The sequence below is a fragment of the Lepus europaeus genome, chromosome 12 (genome assembly GCF_033115175.1).
Source record: "Lepus europaeus isolate LE1 chromosome 12, mLepTim1.pri, whole genome shotgun sequence".
In the NCBI taxonomy this organism is placed as follows: Eukaryota; Metazoa; Chordata; class Mammalia; order Lagomorpha; family Leporidae; genus Lepus; species Lepus europaeus.
This window is the reverse complement of record NC_084838.1, coordinates 95,332,354-95,352,055: the sequence shown is the minus strand read 5'-3', so window position 1 is coordinate 95,352,055 and position 19,702 is coordinate 95,332,354.

Here is a 19,702-nt window from a genome sequence, read left to right as displayed (position 1 = left end):
GCACATCTGGTGTGTTTCTCCTCCTAGGGGTCTTAGAGGCACCAAGGACCCTGGGGGGTAGCCCAGAAACACCCCGGATGTCTGAGCTGAAGAAGCCTGGCTTTGTGAACTTGGAATCCAGCTGAGGCACAGAAGGCCTGCCCTGGATCCCAGAGGCGGAGCTGTTGAAATCCGAGTTACGGCTCCAAGCATGCTGCTTGCTCAATGCATGCTTTTTTTTTTTCTGCGGCGCAAGGGATGAGAACACAGGAACATATGTTCAGAGGCACTTGGCTGGGAAAATGGCAGCCCTTTCATGTATATTCTTGGCGCAAAGCTCTGAAACCATAATAAACACAAGGTGCCTATGCTTCCAGGGATCATGGTTCGCTTGGGGCTATCGGGTTGGTCAAAAAGGAGGCTGGAGACAGAAAGTACAACATGTTTTAAAAGCAGATGGATACATCTTCCCTGCTTTGTCTCACGCCAGTGCAGATCTGACTGACCTCATGGATTACAGTTTTCAACAATTTGATTGGCGATCCCAAGATTATAAATGTGGAGAAGCTCTTAAAGGTGATTGCCTCCCTCATCTAAACCGCTTCAGAAAGCCCTCAGGCCGACACCTCTCCCCTTGTGGGGAGGGTCACACTCAACCTGTAGGCAGTAGAGGTTGGTGGAGAGAGCGCCGATGAGAAACCAGGGACAGGAGGAAACAGGTGGGACAGGATCCAGCATGGACGAGCACGTGATTCACGTAGCAGAGAAAACTCCAGACAAAACAAGGCTGTCCCAGAAGAGGCGCTGGGGTGATGGCACGCCCATCCCCAGATGGTGCTGCCTTCTACAATCCCACGTGGTCAGTTTGTCCAGCAGGGGGCAGCCACCTGCACAAATGCCTTGAGGAAACAGCGTTCCTTCTCCTGACCTCCACTCCCTTATTTGGCTAAAACTGGGTTCTTCTGTTGTTTGCACCACGATGCTGCTGTCCCTTTAAGATTTTCTCCTTCTTTGCCTCATTCTTCAATTCTCACCCTTGAGCTGGTCACATATCAATTTAGCATTAAGACTACATTTCCCAGCCTCCCTTGCTAGCTGTGGTCGCAAGGCTAAGCCACTGCAGGAACATGGGCCGTTTCCGGGGCAAGGCTGTAGAGGATATGGCTGTGCCTCCCCTCACCCCTCTCTCCTTTCTTCTGGCTGGAGTAGAAAACCATCCTCATGTCAGAAAGCTGGAGAGACCAGAGAAAGAGGGAGAGTAGCAGGGAGGATAGAAGTGGCCGCCCGACCCCTCCCCTCGCTCCCAGCCTCCACTGGTGCCCTGGACTGCCAGCCCAGTCCTTTGGTAAGAAAGAACCTTCCAACTTGCTCCAGTCAGCACACGTCGGGGGCCCTCAGCTGTTGTAGTCACTTGTCCTGTATCCCAATGCCACACTGCTCACCCATGTCTTTTACCCTGCTCCCAGGGCCACAGCTCAGCCCCATTCCTCTGGCACCATGTGACCCCTTCTCCAGGGAAGCCCCAGGTTTCCCTGTGGTCCTCTTAGCTGGGGTTCTCCACACTGGAGCGTTGGGCAGTCCTGGGTCAGGTGGAAGCTCTCCTTAGAAGAGAACCCAAAGGTGTTTTTTAGCCTCGTAGGGAAGAAATATCTCTGAGTACCTTCTTTGTTGCAACAGAGCTGGGTGATCAGACTTCTGGACATCTGAACTTCCAGAAGCTTCACACTTCTTCTGCATTGTCTCTTAAGGCACCATGACTCACATTTGCACAGCACTTCATGGTAAATAAATGCTTCCACAAGCATCCACTAATTTAGTTCTGTTGGAGCGGGAAGGTTCCTCTTCATCACACAAGGATGCTTCAAAACATCCTCAGAAAATGAAATGAGAAAGTTAAGTTTGTTTGGATGCAACAATTTTTGACATCGCTATGTGGTATTTTTGTCATAATAAACATTTACCATGAACTTTTTTGAAGATGCCAATTTAGGGTCATGGTCAGGGTTCCTATACCAAATGACAGATGAAAGAGATGAAAAATGCAACAGATTTGTTTATTCAGTGTTTTACGTGATATGGAAGCCTTCAGAAATGAAGACCCAGAGACCCAGGGAAAACCATCCATATTTGTGCTTAGGTGTCATCGAGAGGGGACAGCTGTGTTGACAAGTGACTGGATGAAGGTGTGACTGAGAGGGAATTGGGTGAGGGCGGGGCAGCCCAGCAAGGCCACCCTGTTCAGGTGACTCTTGCTCCCTCCTGTGTGGGGGCGGGTCCCCTAGGGTGCCGGCTTCTGACCTACTCTCAGAACAAGGTGGATGGGAGAATTTCTGCAGGGCCAGTTCCTAGAAGGCCACTTCCTTGAGAGACAGAGAGAGCGAGAGCAAGAGCGAGAGCGAGAGAGAGAGAGAGAGCTCTCCCAAATGCTGTTCACTCCCCAAATGCTCACAGCAGGAGACAGTCTCCCCCATGGGTGGCAGGAACCCAGTTCCTTGAGCCATCCTTACTGCCTCCCAGGGTGCGCCTTACACAGAAAGCTGGAGTTGGGATCCAGAGCTGGGGTGGGGGGAGCACCCACCTCCAAAGGACCATACTTCGGGGTAACATTTTCTGAGCTCCAACAATTCATAAAACCATCTCAAAAAGTAGGTGGGCCTATATTCCTCCTACTCTCCAAAGGGAGAGCTTGCTACCTGGAAAGATCGTCACTGTGCTGAGAATTGGGTCGTGGCTAAGGGGACCTCACACAGGACTTTTATTTCCCTCATGTTTTGTGCTCTTCTTCGTCACCATGCAAGTTTTCTTTTCTTCTCACCCACCCCCTTCCCCAAGCAAGCTATGCAGAAATTACAATAAATTAGCTTTGGGGGGAAAAATATGCTAGGTTTTAAAACACTATTTTGAAAATTTTTTTAAGGCATCTAGTCCTGTTAGCTAGGAAGGCTGTAAAAAAAAAAAAAAAGCACAGGAGATTAGTGGTTTGAGCTCAGCAGAGGCTGGGAAACACGCCACCGATGGTTGTTACGGAGGTGGCCAAGCTGCCTACGTTTTTTCTAGCAATTTCGGGAGTTGGCCAATACCCACATCTGAAAAAACATCTTGGGCCCTGAGACATCGCCCGCTCACCCGCCTCAGCAGAAAGGCCCAGAGCTGGACCCATCTGTGGAGATCAAGGTCAAGGAAGCTGGCAGAGGAGGTGGCCGTGTTCTGTGACGCCAGCGGGTTCCTGGGCTGGGCATGCATCCGGATGCTGGTTCCCCCCTCCCGGGGGGCGGGGGGCAAGTTCACATCAAACACTGTGCTTTGTGCTTCCATATTCAGATGGGTTGGACCCAGGGCCCGCTCACCGGGATGCTGAACATGCACCAGATGTGAATAGGGGAGTGTTTGTGCAGTGTGCGTCTGCCCCTGGGCCTCCGGTTCTTGGGGAGAGATTGGGAGTGAAATGACAAAACTGCAACCCGGAAGATTTAAAAGCTGCCCGCCTGCCTGAGCGTGCTAGCTAGCAGAGGCCATGTCGAGGGGTACCACCACGCTTGGGAAGTGCCCAGCAAACCCACCCGGAGTGGGAAGAAGTGAGCCGTTGCGTGGGGAGGCTGTGGCGGTGATGGGCGGTGTCCCGGCTGTCTGCAGAAGCAGCTGCTGCGCTCGGCCTGGCCTCCTCCCTGGGCTGCTTGGGCCGCAGGCATAGAAAACCGGGCCAAGCTCCACTGCGGGCGAGCCAAACAGCCCTCGTAAAATCACAGACTCCGTTCTTCAAAGGACTAGAAGGAGGAAGGCCCAGAACACCAGAGCAGGGCAGGGCATGGGGCGAACATATGGCTCATGCAAGTCAGAGAGGCGGAGACTGAGGGAGGGTGGGTGATATTGGCAGGTGAAACTCCAGACGAGGTAGAAGAGGCTGCGGCGCACGGAAACTCCACTCACAGCGAGCTGTGGCCGAGTGACCAGGCACGCCGTGCCTCCACTCTGGCCTTCTGGGTGGTGGTGGTGGTGGTAGCACGGCTGGGCAGCGCTGGCATGTTCCAGACAGCCTGTTGGGCACCTTCCAAAAACTGTGTGTGCAACAGAGACAGGGATTGTCAAGGAGACCTCTAAAAGGCCCCGGGCTCCCTCGCCTTCCTGGAGAAGAGGGCACAGCCCGCGAAGTCCCCTCTGCGGCCGGCTCGCTTCCTCTCCCTGCCCTGCTGTCTGGCGGTGGTGGCGGTGGCTGGGAGGGGAGATTTGGAAGGACTTCAGGATAAGCACCAGTGGGAACACTGCGCATTCACCCGGAGGAGGAGAGGGAGGCCACACACGGAGACAGCAGGGAACACACACACACACACACAAATACGTGCAAACAAAAAGAAATCTCCGTGCAGCCCATCTTTCAACACAGAGCAAACGCACGGCAAACATTGCAAAATCGGGGGCTTTACCGGCCACACGGGGTCTTGAGATGCGTATTAAAGGGATCTGTAGACGTTAACCCTGTGCGTGCCAGCTGCCGTTTTATTCTCCCCAGGATCGAAAGGGAGAAACTGGGTATTCAGAAACTGCTCCCAAGCAACAGTGGGGAGAAGACACTGACCTGAGTACTGGCGATCGCCGCCTTGGTTGTTCAACAAACACCCCAACTGCAGTGCAAGTGGGAGACAGGGCAGCGCTGGGTACACACTCCAAGGCCACTTTTCAGATTTGAACCGGCACACAGCCTTCTGCCAGGGGAGGGAGTGTAGAATCTGATAGGGGTGGGGGTTTGGAGTCTGGAGCAGTGTTAGCAAGTGCCCAGGTGACCAGTGTGGTACAAGTGGTTTTTTTTTCTTCTTTATGTCTTTTGGTTTTTTCCTTGATCTTTTCAAATAGTTCTGCTTGGGTCACTGTGAACCCATCTCACTTTTGAAGATAAGGCATTGATGAATGAAGTCCCACTGGCCCATCTGAGCAGCCAGCGGCTACCGGCTGCCGCCCTGCAGCTTGGGGAGGGGTGGGATGAGACCCCCCCCCCACACACACACACAGGAAAAGCAGTTCAGAGCTTTGATTCTCAGCCGGGAGTGGGGGTCGCCAGGGAATCCCCAGGAAGCTTTACAAAGCATGTGCCCCCTGGGGACTTGTCAGAATCTGGGAGAGGGGCTTGTGTAATTGGAGAGTGCCCTGGACCACACACCACGCCGGTTGCCAGGGCCGAAAGCTGCAGCCCTCTCCCTCCACTGTCTCCGACCCGGGCCCATTCAGATCCAAGCCTCCTCTGAGGCTCTCACTGTGGCTGAGTGAAAAACACCCATACTGTGTGTCCTCGCCCAGGAAAACCCAGTGTTTTATGGGCTTGTTCGGAGCCAACAGGGCCATTCGTATGTGTGTGCTAAAGAAATCCCCTCCCAGCTCACCTGTGCATCAGTGGGTGAAGAGGTGGTTGGCAGGCAGTCAACCCAGCTGCAGGTCTTGACTGTCACCAAGTGGGTCAGTGGCACAGAGAACCTGACAACTGAAAAACCCCAGGTAAACTGGTGTCCTAGTGGGTCCCCCTGTCAGTAGGAACACCATCGCCAAAAGCGACCCCCGCCACTGCATTGTGTCATTTGGAATACTGTCCCAGGCAAAGCAATGTCACCTTTGTCACCAGGAACATAAGCTTTGGCATCTTCTTGTGGTCTTGCCTCAGAGAGAAGGCAGGCGAGATGGGTGGTTTGTAAGTTGTCTCTCTATTCTCCATGTGTTGTTGGATTAGGGCTCTCAGTTCAAAGTGGTGTAAGTGAAAAACCTGGCTCCAGGCGCCCTGGTGACATCATCAGGATTCAGCCTCGTTCTTTCTTTCTCTCTCACTTCAGCTTTTCTTCATGTCTGCTCTTGTATCAGGCGAGCTCCGTGAGTGGGAGACAGGGGGTGGGAGGTTCAGGCTGGGAGCTCAGAAACCCCAGGGGATTGGTGAGGGTGGGTGTTGGGCTCTGTAGTTCAGCTGCTGCTTGGGACATCTGTATCCCCATATCAGAGCGCCAACTGAGTCCCGGCTGCTCAGCTTCCAATTCTAGCTTCCTGCTAACGCAGACCCTGGGAGGTAGCAGGTGATGGCTCAAGTACTTGGGTCCCTGTCACCACGGTGGAAGACTTAGAATGTATTCTAGCTTTGCCTGGCCCTGGCCCTGGCTATTGTGGGCATTTGGGGGAGTGATTCAGCAAATGGCAGGTCTCTCTCTCTTGCTCTCTCTTTTCTCTCTGTCTTTCAAATAAGTTTTGAAAAATTTTAAAAATTTGAAAAGAAAGCCCAGAGTTTTTTTTTTCTTGGCAATTCACACCAACATTGCTGGATGAAGTCTTACTGGCTGGGCTGAATCACATATGTCACTGTGACATAAAGGGGTCCTTGTGTCACCAGGTGCTCATCTCTGAGCCACTCTCTGAGACCGTGGAGAGTCCACCCTCTGAGTAGCCAGCCTTGAGTCAGGTAGAGTCATCGATTTAAGAGCAGTTCTTCTGGAAAAATATGGATTCTGTGATCCAAAGAAAGGAGGGAAAGCTCAGGCAGCAAAATGACCCAGTGTCAACAGAAAATACCCACAAATTGTCTTTTTTGAACTTCACAATTAAGGTAGATTAGCTGGGAACCTTCTATGTGGGTTGGTTGCCATGGAGAACGACACGGTGTGTGTAGGCAGTCTTGGGGAGCTGGGTTCCCGGCAGAGGCTTGGTCCACTCGGCCTGCTATAGGAGAACACCAAAGACTCAGCAGCGTAGAAGCAGAAGAGACTTCCAGCTCACTGTTCTGGGGAAGTCCAAAGTCAAGGTGCTGGCCGGTTTGGGGTGTGCTCTGGACCTGCCCCTGGGCTCTCAGAGCACCGTGGTCTCCCTGTAATGTCACAGGGCAGCAGGGATGGGGGATTCGTGTTGGGTCTTTTACAAGGGCACCGATGCCATGCATCACCTCTTGAAATCATCACCTTGGGGGTCAGGATTTCAGCGTATGCGTTTTGGAGGGATACAAACATTCCATCTGTAGCAAGTTGCTCTGAGATTGGTTGGCAGGGGCTCTAGGCATTCCAAGCACAGAGGGGGCAAGAGCTTGTTTTGAGGTCAGCTTTGGGAAACTCCATTAGGGCATAACTTTGGTGCTTAGGGTCCAATATGGCCACTTACCTGGAACATTTTTAATACAGCATAAAGTGACTTGGACCCTAATCCCTCCACTTCCTTACCATACCCTGTGTTGCCTTCAAAAAGGCAATCACTTATTGAGCAACTATTTTCTTTCAAGAAGAATTATTTATTTATTTGAAAAGCAAAGAGAGAGAGAGATCGTTCTTTAAAAAATATTTATTTATTTATTTGAAAGAGTTATTCAGAGAGAAGAGAGACAGAGAGAGAGAGAAGTCCTCCATCCGATGGTTCACTCCCCAGTAGGCCACAATAGCCAGAGCTGCATGGATCTGAAACCAAGAACCAGGAGCTTCTTCTGGGTCTTCTAGGTGAGTGCAGGTGCCCAAGGACTTGGGCCATCTTCTACTGCTTTCCCAGGCCATAGCAGAGAGCTGGATCGGAAAAGGAGCAGCCGGGACTAGAACCAGTGCCCATATGGAATGCCGGTGCTTCAGGCCAGGGTGCTAACCTGCTGCGCCACAGCGCCAGCCCTGAGAGATCTTTCATCTTCTGGTTCTCCCCTCAAATCCCTTCAATAGCCAGGTCTGGGTCATTTCCTTTTGTCTTCTGAGCACATTAGCAGGAAACTGGATTGAAAGCAGAGTGGCCAGGAATCAAACCAGAACTGCGCTATGGCACATGGCATCACAAAGGCAGCTTGACCTGCTGCACCACCAGGCTGGCCCTCAGCAATTATTTTTTGAGCACATGCTGTGTGCCAGACACTCTTGTAGGTGTTCAGAATACAGCAGCAAAGAAAACAAAGATGTTTGCCTGTTGGAATTTGTTCCACGTATACTTGGGTGGGTAGAGACGGACAATCTATAGGCCATGAATAGAATAAATCGGTAACTGATCAAGTGTGTTACTAGGCAGAAAGTGTTAATGGAGAAAAAAATAGCAGAGTAAGGAAAGGAGGCTATTTCAAGAATTCAAGTCGGGTTTCTGCCTGTCCCCAGTGGTTTCAGAGCTACTCCTTGTCTACAAAGGTTGGGGAATTTAAGGGTGGCTCAGCTCATCTCATTTTTTTTTTTTTTTTTTTTTTTGAAAGACAAAGTTACAGAGAGAGAGGTCTTCTAACCGCTGGTTCACTCCCTCAATGGCCACAACAGCAGGAGCTGCGCCGATCCGAAGCCAGGAGCCAGGAGCTTCCTCTGGGTCTCCCACGCAGGTGCAGGGGCCCAAAGACTTGGATCATCTTCTACTGCTTTTCCAGGCCATAGCAGAGAGCTGGATTGGAAGTGGAGCAGCCAGGACTAGAACCGGTGCCCATAGGGGATGCTGGCGCTGCAGACGGGGGCTTTAACCTGCTGTACCACAGCGCCGGCCCCAGGCTCATCTCATCTTACAAAGGACTTCAGTGGCCACCTTGAAGCTCTGAGCAGGGTCTGAGCACAAGATGGCTTGTGCGCAAGGGTGCAGCTAGTTACCAAGTCCAGTGTGGTGACACCAGTGGGATCGCAGAACTTCAGGCCTGGAGGGGACTTTTGGGTTGGGAGCGCTCCCTGAAACCATAGGCGAAGGCTTCCATTTCTGCAGCAACAGCTCCATCTGGCCTCCACCCCAGGATCTGGGGTGAGAAGATGCAATCTCAACAGGGCTCTGCGTTGGCCATCTATCACCAAATAACTAATCATACCCAAAGCCAGTGGCTCCCAACAATGGCATGTTTCTCTGGATCAGGAATCTGGGCACAGGTTGGGGGGGGGGGGCTTTCCTTCAGGTTGTTTACAGGTTGCACTCAAGATGTGGGCCCCAGATCTCCCACAAGGCTGCCTTCGAGGTTCACTGGAACATGATCCACGTCTAGCTGGCTCAGTGCTTGTAGGCAGGACAGGCTTCTGGTTGGCTGCTGGCTGGAGGCCACCCCCACTCCCTTGCCATGTAGGGCCCTCCAGGGCAGCAGCTTGCTTCCGTCAAAGCCAGCAAGAGAGTGCATGCTAGTGAGACAACGTCTCAGCCTTTTGCCATCTAGTCACAGGAGCAAGTCCCTAGGTCCAGGCCCACCGCTGGGACAAGAACTGCACCAAGGCGGATCCACGAGGAAATGACAATTTCTGTGGGCTGGCTTCAAAGTCAGCCTGGGCCGAGGACCCTGGCTGTTTGTGCTCAGCGTGGCTCTGAGCCACGTTGCCTTGGTTCCTCCCTCTTTGCTGTGTTATGAAGGGACAACACATTGTGTCCCCACCACTTTCTGTTTTACTTTGAATGCCAGGGCCCACTTGCCTTCTGTTCTTGCAGGTTTCTCTTCTCGTAGCGAAGTTCCCTGGGGCAGGCACCTGTCACCCACCTTCCACAGCCAGGACCATGTGGTGGGAGAGCTGTCACCTACTGAGCTCATTCCAATTCCTTTCCCGGCCTCCTACTCCCCAGCAGACTTGGTGAACTTGGGGTTCAGGTCTTGACATAACGGCCGAACAAGGGAGGCAAGGTTTGCACCACAGGGAGTTGGATAGGAGGCATTTGTCCCACCAAGGGTGAGGCTCTCACAGGGACGCAGTGGGTACTGCTGGGTGTGATGGCGTTTGTCATGCATTTAATTCCCTACTATATTGCACACCTGGGAGGGTCCTGTTTCCTTCCACCAAGGACTATTTCCTGGAGCTAATAACTCTGGCTTGGAAGAAGAAAATTAGAACTTGGAGGTTAGCATTCAGGCTGAGTTTAGATCTGTCTTTAGAAGGAAAAAAAAAAAAACCACTCCAGTAATTTTGGTTGTTGTTGTCCTAAGCTCATCAAAAATACGCAGACACATTCCTTGGCCTAAGCACTCTTTCCTCACATGAGAACAGCCCTCTTGGCCTCATCCTAGCCTCAACTGTGTTCTCTAGAATCTATTTAGGGGCCTCGGGCTGCTTGACACTGTGTCTTTGGCCAACTGCTCTTCAAAAATCTGAAGGCTGGGACTGGCACTATGGCATAGTGGGTTAAGCCACAGCCTGCAGTACTAGCATCCCATATTGTCGCTGGTTTGAGTCCCAGCTGCTCCTCTTCTGGTTCAGCCCCCTGGGAATGTTCCTGGGAAAGCAGTGTAAGATGGTCTGAGTCCTTGGGCTCCTGCACCTGTGTGGGAGACCCAGAAGAAGCTCCTGGCTACTGGCTTTGGCCTGGTGCAGCTCTGGCTGTTGTAGCCATTTGGGGAGTGAATCAACAGATGGAATACCTCTCTCTCTCTGTAACTCTGCCTTTCAAATAAATAAATAAATAAATCTTTAAAACCTGAAGGCTGTGGAAATGGAAGAGTTGTATGTTTCACTCAACTCTGAGTGCCGCTGGACTTGGTCCTTGTCCTGGACTGCCACGGGGCATTTCTGATATTTAAGACAGCAGGAACCCCAGGATATTCATGAAGAAGTGTCTGCCTACGGACCTAGCCAGACGTGAGGACCAGCATTTCAGAGTTCACTACACAGAAGAATCAGCTGTCCCAGATCCCACCTGGAGATTCCACCTCTGTTGATCCAAGGTGGTCTTTATTTGTAACAAGATCCCTGGATGACCCTGATGGGGTTCAGGAATTGACATAACAGCCGAACAAGGAGAAGGAGGAAGCTCACGGTCTCCTTACCTTCCCCTCACCCTTCTTTCCCATAGCAGGTGCTAAGACCTTCCTGTGGGAGGTGTCTTCCCTATGCCTGGAGGCAGGAGTGTCCCTGTCTCTGAAGACCCAGGGACATAGAAGAATCTGAACACCTGGGGCTTGTTAGCTCTGCCCCCCCCCCCTTTATTACCATTGCATTTTTTTTAAAGGTTTATTTACTTATTTGAAAGTCAGAGTTACACAGAGAGAGGAGAGGCAGAGAGAAAGAGAGAGAGAGAGAGAGAGAGGTCTTCCATCCGATGGTTCACTCCCCAGCTGGCTGCAGTGGCCGGAGCTGTGCCGATCTGAAGCCAGGAGCCAGGAGCTTCTTCCAGGTCTCCCACGTGGGTGCAGGGGCCCAAGGACTTGGACCATCTTCTACTGCTTTCCCAGGCCATAGCAGAGAGCTGGATCAGAAGTGGAGCAGCCGGGTCTCGAACCAGTGCCGGCACAGCAGGAGGAGGATTAACTCACTATGCCACAGCCCTGGCCCCTATTACCATTACATTCTGTCCCCTAAGCCCAACCCTGCTGCACCACAGCATTCATACTTCCTCAAATCTGAGCACAAAAACTTTTCAGGTTGCCAGTATCTTTGGGTCTTTGTTAATAAAAGCTCCTGTGCCACCTAAAACTTCTATTTAGCAAGTGTTTATGCTTTTCTTTTGTTACTCTGTCTTTTGCTGTGTGATGTGGACCTCAGCCAGGAACCTAGCGAGATGATGGGTGAGGAGAGAAACGTTTCCTAGTCTACTGTTCTGTTGAATTTTGTAGTTGCTCTGTGAGAAGCTGAGCTCTAAGACGCCCCATTATCTCCCGAGCTGTGGGTGTTGGGGCGGGCATGTCATCACGCGGGTTATATACACGGGGTAACCTTCAGGAAGAAGACTACAGGCTGCAAGGTGCACAGGGTGGAAGACCACCTGCCCCCTGCAACAAGGTGATCCTTTCTGAGGCTGCTTCTGCCAGCTCCCTTTGCACACACAGCCTTCAGTTCATCGGGTATGTTGTTTCGAGGAGATTGCCATGGTGATGAATCGTTCAAGGTCATTCAGAGTTAAGTCTGGTGAAAAGGTGGGTGACACAGTAGGGGATGCATTTTTCTCCAACAGCGAACCACTGTGCAGTTACAAGGCAATCTTTTCCTTGTAAACTCTGGAGCTGACTCTGAAAGGCACGTCCAGAGGGGAGTTCAGCAACTGTTTTTGGGCAATGGCAGAATTATGGGAAAAGCTGGGTACAACCCCCTGGGGGAAGAACATTGGCAGGAATGCTCTTCTGGATATGGTTACTTAAAAAAAAAAGAGGCAATCAAATGTGGTAAATGCTTTATTATGTTTAAGTCACACATTTGCTCTAAAAATAACGTGGTGGGAAAAGGGGTAGCCATGTGGCACAGCACTTGGCACACTATTGGGATCCCTGCAACCCACATCCCAGTACCTGGACTTGATCCCAGCTTCCAGCTAATCCTGGGAGGCAACACATGATGGCTGAAGTATTTGGGTCCCTGCCACCCCCATGGGGGACCTGGATTGAGTTCTAGGCTCCTGGTTACAGCCTGGCCCAGTCCCCACTGTTGCAGGCATCTGGAGAGTGAACCAGCAAATGGCAGCTCTCTCTCTATCTCATCCTGTTTCTCTACCTTTCAAGTAAACAAAGTTAATTAATTAATTAAAGTATGAAGAGAGTGTTGGTCAGCAGGTAAAGCCTTTTTTTTTTTTTTTAGTGCAAAAGTTTAAACTTCTTTGTTAAGTGATCTGAAACAACAATTTCCAGTACAACTGCCTGAGATAATGGGAATGTTCTATAATTTGCTGTGACAAAATATGGTAGCCAGTAGCCATCATGTCGAGCAAGGTGACTATTGTGACTACTGAGAAGTTGAGGTTTTGACTTATTTGATTTTCCGGAGTCTTTGGCCAGAGTGCTCTGTGTCTATAGACACACACCGTGGAATGCTGCAGTCAAGGACAGATCACACACGGGGTGGTCCCACGTGATGTGGCTAGCTGAGCTTGTGTAAGTATACTCTGTGATGTGTACACAAGGACGGAAGCATCTGATGGTGCATTTCTCAGAACTCATCCTGCTGTGAAGTAGCGCCTGACTGTGTTAAATGGGTCACTTAATTCAAGTTGGTTGATAGTACTGTTCAAGTCCTCTGTATCCTTGCTAATTTTCTGTCTAGATTGTCTATTAATTTAAACTCTCCTATTATAATTGTTCAGTTGTCTGTGTCTCCTTTCAGATACACCAGTTTTTGCTTTCTGTAGTTGAGGCTCTGTTATTATGTGCATAAACGTTACAACTGTTATGTGTTCCTGATGTATTGATGTATTGACTCTTTTATCATTACCAACATTATGAAAGTTTCCTTTTTTTCCAGGATAATATTTTCTTTTCTTTCTTTCTTTTTTTTATTTGAAAGGTAGAGTCATAGACAGTGAGAGAGAGAGACAGAAAGGTCTTCCTTCCGTTGGTTCACTCCCCAAACGGCCGCCACGGCCGGCGCTGCGCTGATCTGAAGCCAGGAGACAGGTGCTGCTTCTTCCTGGTCTCCCATGAGGGTGCAAGGCCCAAGCACTTGGGCCATCCTCCACTGCCTTCCCGGGCCACAGCAGAGAGCTGGACTGGAAAAGGAGCAACCAGGACTAGAACCTGGCACCCATATGGGATGCTGGTGCCGCAGGTGGAGGATTAACCAAGTGAGCCACGGTGCCGGCCCCCCATGATAATATTTTCAAAGATTCATTAGTTTATTGGAAAAGCAGATGAGAGAGAGAGAGAGAGAGAGAGAGAGAGAGAGAAAGAGAGAGAAAGAGATCTTCTATTTGTTGGTTTACTTCCCAAATGTCTGCAATAGCTGGGCTGAGCCAGGCTGAAGCCAGAAGCCAGGAACTCCATTCTGGCCCTCTACAGAGGTGGCAGGGACTCAGTTACTTGAACCATCATCTGCTGCTTCTAAGACACATTAGTAAGAACCTGGATAGAAAGCAAAGTAGCCAGGACTTGAACTGGCTCTCCAATACAGAATGCAGGTGTCGGGGCCGGCGCCTTGGCTCACTTGGTTAACCCTCCACCTGCAGTGCCAGCATCCCACATGGGCACCGGGTTCTAGTCCTGGTTGTTCCTCTTCCAGTCCAGCTTTCTGCTGTGGCCTGGGAGGGCAGTGAAGGAAGGCCCAAGTGCTTGAGCCCCTGCACTCACGTGGGAGACCAGGACGAAACAGAACCTGGCTCCTGGCTTCGGGTCGGCGTAGCTCTGGCCGGAGCAGCCATTTGGGGAATGAACCAACGGAAGGAAGACCTTTCTCTCTGTCTCTCGCTCACTGTCTATAACTCTACCTGTCAAAAAATATATTAAAAAAAAAATGCAGGTGGTGTCCCACATGGTGGGCTAGTCCACTGTGCCACAATACCCACCCCCGTAATAATATTTCTTGTTTTAAAGTCTGTTTTGTGTGATATTAACATGGCCACTCTAGCTCTCTTCTAAGTCATTCTTTGCATAGTACATCTTTTCCTGTCTTTTACCGTTTACTCTGATTTTTATTTTAAGTTAGAGAGAGACAGGTAGACAGTGACAGTGCCTACCTGCAGGTTCACTCCCCAGATGTTCCCAGTGGCTGGGGCCGAACCAGTCAAAGCTGGGAGCTGGGAGCACAATGCAGGTCTCTCCTGTGGGGGGCAGGGACGCAACCACTCCTTGAGCTTACCCTGCTGCCTCCGAGGGTACACACTGACTGGAAGCCGAGTCCGGAGCCAGATTGGGGAGTCAAATCCAGGTGCTGATAGGACACGGGCATCTTAACCCACCCTGCCCTTGTACTTCTAATCTGTTTGTGTCTTTGAACCTAAGCTGTGTCTCTTACAAATAATTTTTAACGTTGTCATCTTTCTACTTTCTTGAAATTTCCTCCTGCACTTTAAGAGGAGTTTAAGTTCTGTTCCTTTGATAAAATGACAAATTTTCATTTCACAAGTCAGGAAAATGTGGGTGAGAAAAATGCTTTCAAGATTTTTTAAAAAATGAAATACCAATGTGTCCTTTTCTTTCTTTGTTTTTTCCTTCTTCCCCTCTCTCTTTATTCTTTAAGTCTATATACCCAAGTCTTTGTCTTATATTTAAAAGATTTATACCTATTGACAAAAGCAGGTAAAACAGATAAAATAATTCAGTTAAATATAAATTTTTTATAAATAGAAATTTTTATTTTAAATATAAAATATAAAAACCCCGAGCCATCATACTCCCCTGGTGAAAAGAAGTTGCTACATTTCTGTCATTTAACCCTGGAGCAGATCATGCTATACAAAACAGCTACCTACTGGAATTTAGAAAATTATCGGGAAAAAAAAATCCTCTACAGCCTTACTTTGCATGGGAACCAGCTGGGGATCTTGGCAAGGTGCAACTGCTGGCGTCTGCAACTCTAACGAGCTCCCAGGCGACACCAATGCTGCTGACCTGAGGAAGCCACTCTGAGAAGCACGGATAGACTGTGTCTGGAGTCAGGGAGCCAGTCCCCTGGCTAAGATGCTCTAATAGGCTTGCATTTTTGAATGGAAAGGACAGGATCATTTTATTACCTTCTTTATTTCATTTCTCACTATAAGCAAATCTAAGTTCCCAATATCTTAAATTATGCCTTTTAAAAAATATTATTTATTAATTTGAAAGTCAGAGTTACAGAGAAGGAGAAAGAGAGAGAGAGAGAGAGGGAGGGAGAGAGAGAGAGGTTTCCATCTGTTGATTCACTCCCCAAATGACCACAATAGTCAGGGCTAGGCCAGACTGAAGCCAGGAGCCAAGAGCTTCTTCCAGATCTCCCACATGGGTGCAGGGGCCCAAGGACTTGGGTTATCTTCTGCTCTTTTCCCAGGAGCATTAACAGGGAGCTGGATCAGAAGTGGGGGCTCCCATGGGATGCTGCCACTTATTGGCTATGCCACAGCGCCAGCCCCAAAGTATGCCTTCTTGGTAACAGGTGTTGTAACCCCTAAGCCCGGTATTTGTTTTGTATGAGTACTACATTAACTTAGCTCACTGTTTCACTCTGCATCTTCAGCGTAGAGAAACTAGCCTGTACGTATCTGAATGCCCATACAATGAAGATCTGCACGAAAACCACACAACTGGACTAATCTGAGTCTTAGGGGTTCTTGGGTTTTGTATGTAAAGTATCCAAAGGCCCAAATACAGGAACTTAGCATAATATGGATTACGTTGGGGAACTTTGTGATCTAAGTGACTACAACATGCGTGGGTGTAGATTTACTCTTTCTGAGATAAATCCTGGTCTCACTTGAGCACTGTATTTATACCTCTGCTTTAAATTCTTATCTCTGGGGCCAAGGTTGTGGCGTAGCAGGTTAAACTGCTGCCCGTGACAGCAGCATCCCATACGGGTGCTGGTTCGAGTCCCAGCTGCTCCACTTCCGATCCAGCTCCCTACTAATGTGCCTGGGAAAAGCAGTGGAAGATGGCCCAAGGGCTTGGGCCCCTGCCACTTGTGTGGGAGACCTGAATGAAGCTCCTGAATTCTGGCTTTGGCCTGGCACAGCCCTGGCCATTGTGGTCATTTGGGGATTAAAGATCTCCCTCTCTACCTTCCTGTCCCTCTCTGTAACTCTTTCATACAAAAATAAGTAAATAAATAAAGTCTTATCTATTGCCAGGAGCAAGAACCTGGAATAAAGATTAAGATACATGGGTCCATAGCACTACCATGAGCATTTTTCTATTGTGCAGATTTTCTTTCTTTTTTTTTAGATTTATTTATTTATTTATTTATTTATTTGAAAGTCAGAGTTACACAGAGAGAGGAGAGGCAGAGAGAGAGAAGAGAGAGAGATCTTCCATCTGCTGGTTCACTCCCCAATTGGCTGCAATGGCCAGAGTGGCGCTGATCTGAAGCCAGGACCCAGGAACTTCTTCCAGGTCTCCCATGTGTGCAGGGGCCCAAGGACTTGGGACATCTTCTACTGCTTCCCCAGGCCATAGCAGAGAGCTGGATCAGAAGTGGAGCAGCCAGGTCTTGAACCAGTACCTATATGGGATGCCGGAGCTTCAGGCCATGGCGTTAACTCATTGTGCCACAGAACTGGCCCTGTGCAGGTTTTCTTTAAGAGATCTGAAGGTGGAAGTCCATCATGATGAGGGCCAGCCCCAGCGAAGGCAAGCTGGCTGGATATGCTGCAGGTTGCTCTCTGCAGAGCAACGGACATGTCTATGTTAGTGGCTTCCTTTTATTTCAATTTAGTGAATTCAAATGAAATAAAGAATCATCTATAAAAAATAGATTAAGGGACAAAAAATGAACTGAAGCACTGGCATTGTGCAGCAGATTTAGCCACCACTTGGGGTGCCCACATCCCATATCAGAGTGCCTGGTTCGAGTCCTGGCTTACTCGAGTTTCCAATCCAGCTTCCTGCCAATGTGCCTGGGAGGAAGTGATGAGGGCATAAGTACTTGGGCCCCATGCATTTGGGAGGTCTCAATAGAGTTCTGGGTACCGTGCCGCAGCCTCATCTATCCCTGGTTGTTGCAGGTACTTGGGCAGTGAACCAGCAGATGGAAGCTCTCTTACTTTCTTTCTTTGTCATTCTGCCTTTCAAATAAACAAATCTTTTTAAAAGCAGGAGCTTGAAAGTTGACACAATCAATTGCTGTGATCTGATTTTTAGTGTCTCTCCCCCAGTTGTATGTGTCAGTATGTAATCTGTAATAGTATTTAGAGACAGGGCCTTGGGGAAGTGATCAGGTTATGCGTGCACAGCCCTCCAGCAGTGGGATTGGTGCCCTTGCAAAAGGGGAACAGGGCTGGGGGTGGGGGGTGGGTAGGGAGTGGCTTTATCCCTTCTGCCCTGGGAGACCACAGCAAGAAGACAGACAGTCCACACCACACCAGACCCTGAATCCACCAGCACCTTGATCTTGGATTTCTCCGTCTCCAGAGCCTTGAGCAGCGGGTTTCTGCTGTTCGCACATTGTCCAGCCTAGGGTATTTTTGTTATAGCTGCCCTACTGGACTAAGACATCGCCCTTGTGGAAGTGATTCTCCCACTTTTCTGAAAGAAAACAAAACAAAGCAAAAAGACAAAGCAATTCATCCGGAAGTGTGATTTCTGAGAGGTTGGTGAGATGTGAACAGGCTTCAAGAGTTAACTGATGGTTGTCAGTTACTCCTTTCCCACATCTGTGTTTTCAACCTCCTTGCACTGGAATCCAGGACAGAACAGTGCTACGGGGAACAGTGTCTCAAACACGAATCTGAGCTCCACCATCTCCATGGCTTTAGCCACAGCAGTGAGGGAGACAAATGTGATCAACAGAGCCAGGCCCCAGCTCTGGGGCGGGGGTGGACAGAGCCATGGGAGGAAGGTGCCCAGTGTGCGGGTACCTGGGCTGCAGCCCAGTTCTGTGAGCACCTGAGAAATACCAACCCCACAAACCACACCACTCCTGCCTACGGATGAGGCAGGGACACTCCCTCAGCCACACTCTACTTGAATAAGTTATCCCGTTCTTCCCACATTGGACACTCATTGAACAGACACTGTGCACCTGCTAAGTGCACACACTCAGAGATGAAGATGACCCCATCCCTGCCCCCGCCGTCCAGGGTGGGAGGTGGACAGGAGATGCCCGAAAAGCAGGTCATGAGAAGAAGGTGAGGGACACACAAGACTGAATAAAACCTCACCATTGCCTCACATCTCCCAAGGAGCTAACTGATCCATGCATGTCACTTACAGTATTTTTCAATGTCTCTGCATGTTGGAAGTATCTCATAACTAAAAATGACCTTAATAAATCCTATACCCTCTGATGAGGGTAAGTTGGAAGCCTGAGGCTGAACTGCAAACAAAGAAACAAAAAAAAAATGTGGCTTTCCTAGAAGAAAATATGTACCTCCACTCTTTGTGTTCACTGCCTCAGTTTCTCCTCTGAAGTTTCTACTAGTGACTCTGGTCCTCCATCCTCTTCCCTCTGCTCCCTGGGGTCAATACCAGTCTGTGCGTCTTTGCAGGGAAGGCTTCCATCCCTGGTAATGAGACCCCACCCCGCCCCCCATCCCCCCCACTCCCAGGGCTCCCAGCGGCCTCACCTCCAACATCAACGCAAGACGCCAAGACGCAGGCCACCACCAGAGGGCAGCGTGGCGATGTTGGCCTGCTCAGGCTGTCTTGGGTTCGCCATCATTGTGGAATGGAAGATTGCAAGGTACATTTGAGCAACAAAGCTTTCATTTTTCTGCGGGTAAGTAACAACACGCACCGCTTCTACAACGGGCTATTACAGCTACTAGCCTGTGGGCTAAAAAATGCAGTCCCACAAATTTCTCAATGGGTTGCCAAATTTGCATTGTTGAAACCAACATTTTCTTTGATTTGTTCTTGCCTTTTATTTTTCTTCTCATCCTTTAAAAGCATCGAACCGGGTGCCATGGTGCAGTAGGTTAATCCTCCACCCGTGGCACCGGTATCCCATATGGATGCCGGTTCTAGTCCCTGCAGCTCCTCTTCCAATCCAGCTCTCTGCTGTGGCCTGGGAAAGCAGCAGAGGATGGCCCAAGTCCTTGGGCCCCTGCACCCACGTGGGAGACTGGGAAGAAGCACCTGGCTCCTGGCTTTGGATGGGCGCAGCTTTGGCCATTGTAGCCACCTGGGGAGTGAACCAACAGAAGGAAGACCTTTCTCTCTGTCTCTCCCTCTCACTGTCTGTAACTCTACCTCTCGAATAAATAAATAAAATCTTAAAAAAGGCATTGAACCTCGTTGGAGCAACCACCTAAAATAGTTTTATCAGTTTGATTTCAAAGCGAAATAAAACACAATAAAAAAGTAACATCTTTCTATTTCTACACGACTTAATCTGGTTTAGAACTCTGTGGATGTATTTTATGATTGCGCTCATGAAACAAAATGCTCATTAAAACAGAAACAATGGCTTCAGCAAACCACCCATTGATCCCTTGGCCTAGGGTTCCTGCCTGGGGAGCAGAAATTCCCGGGGTAAAA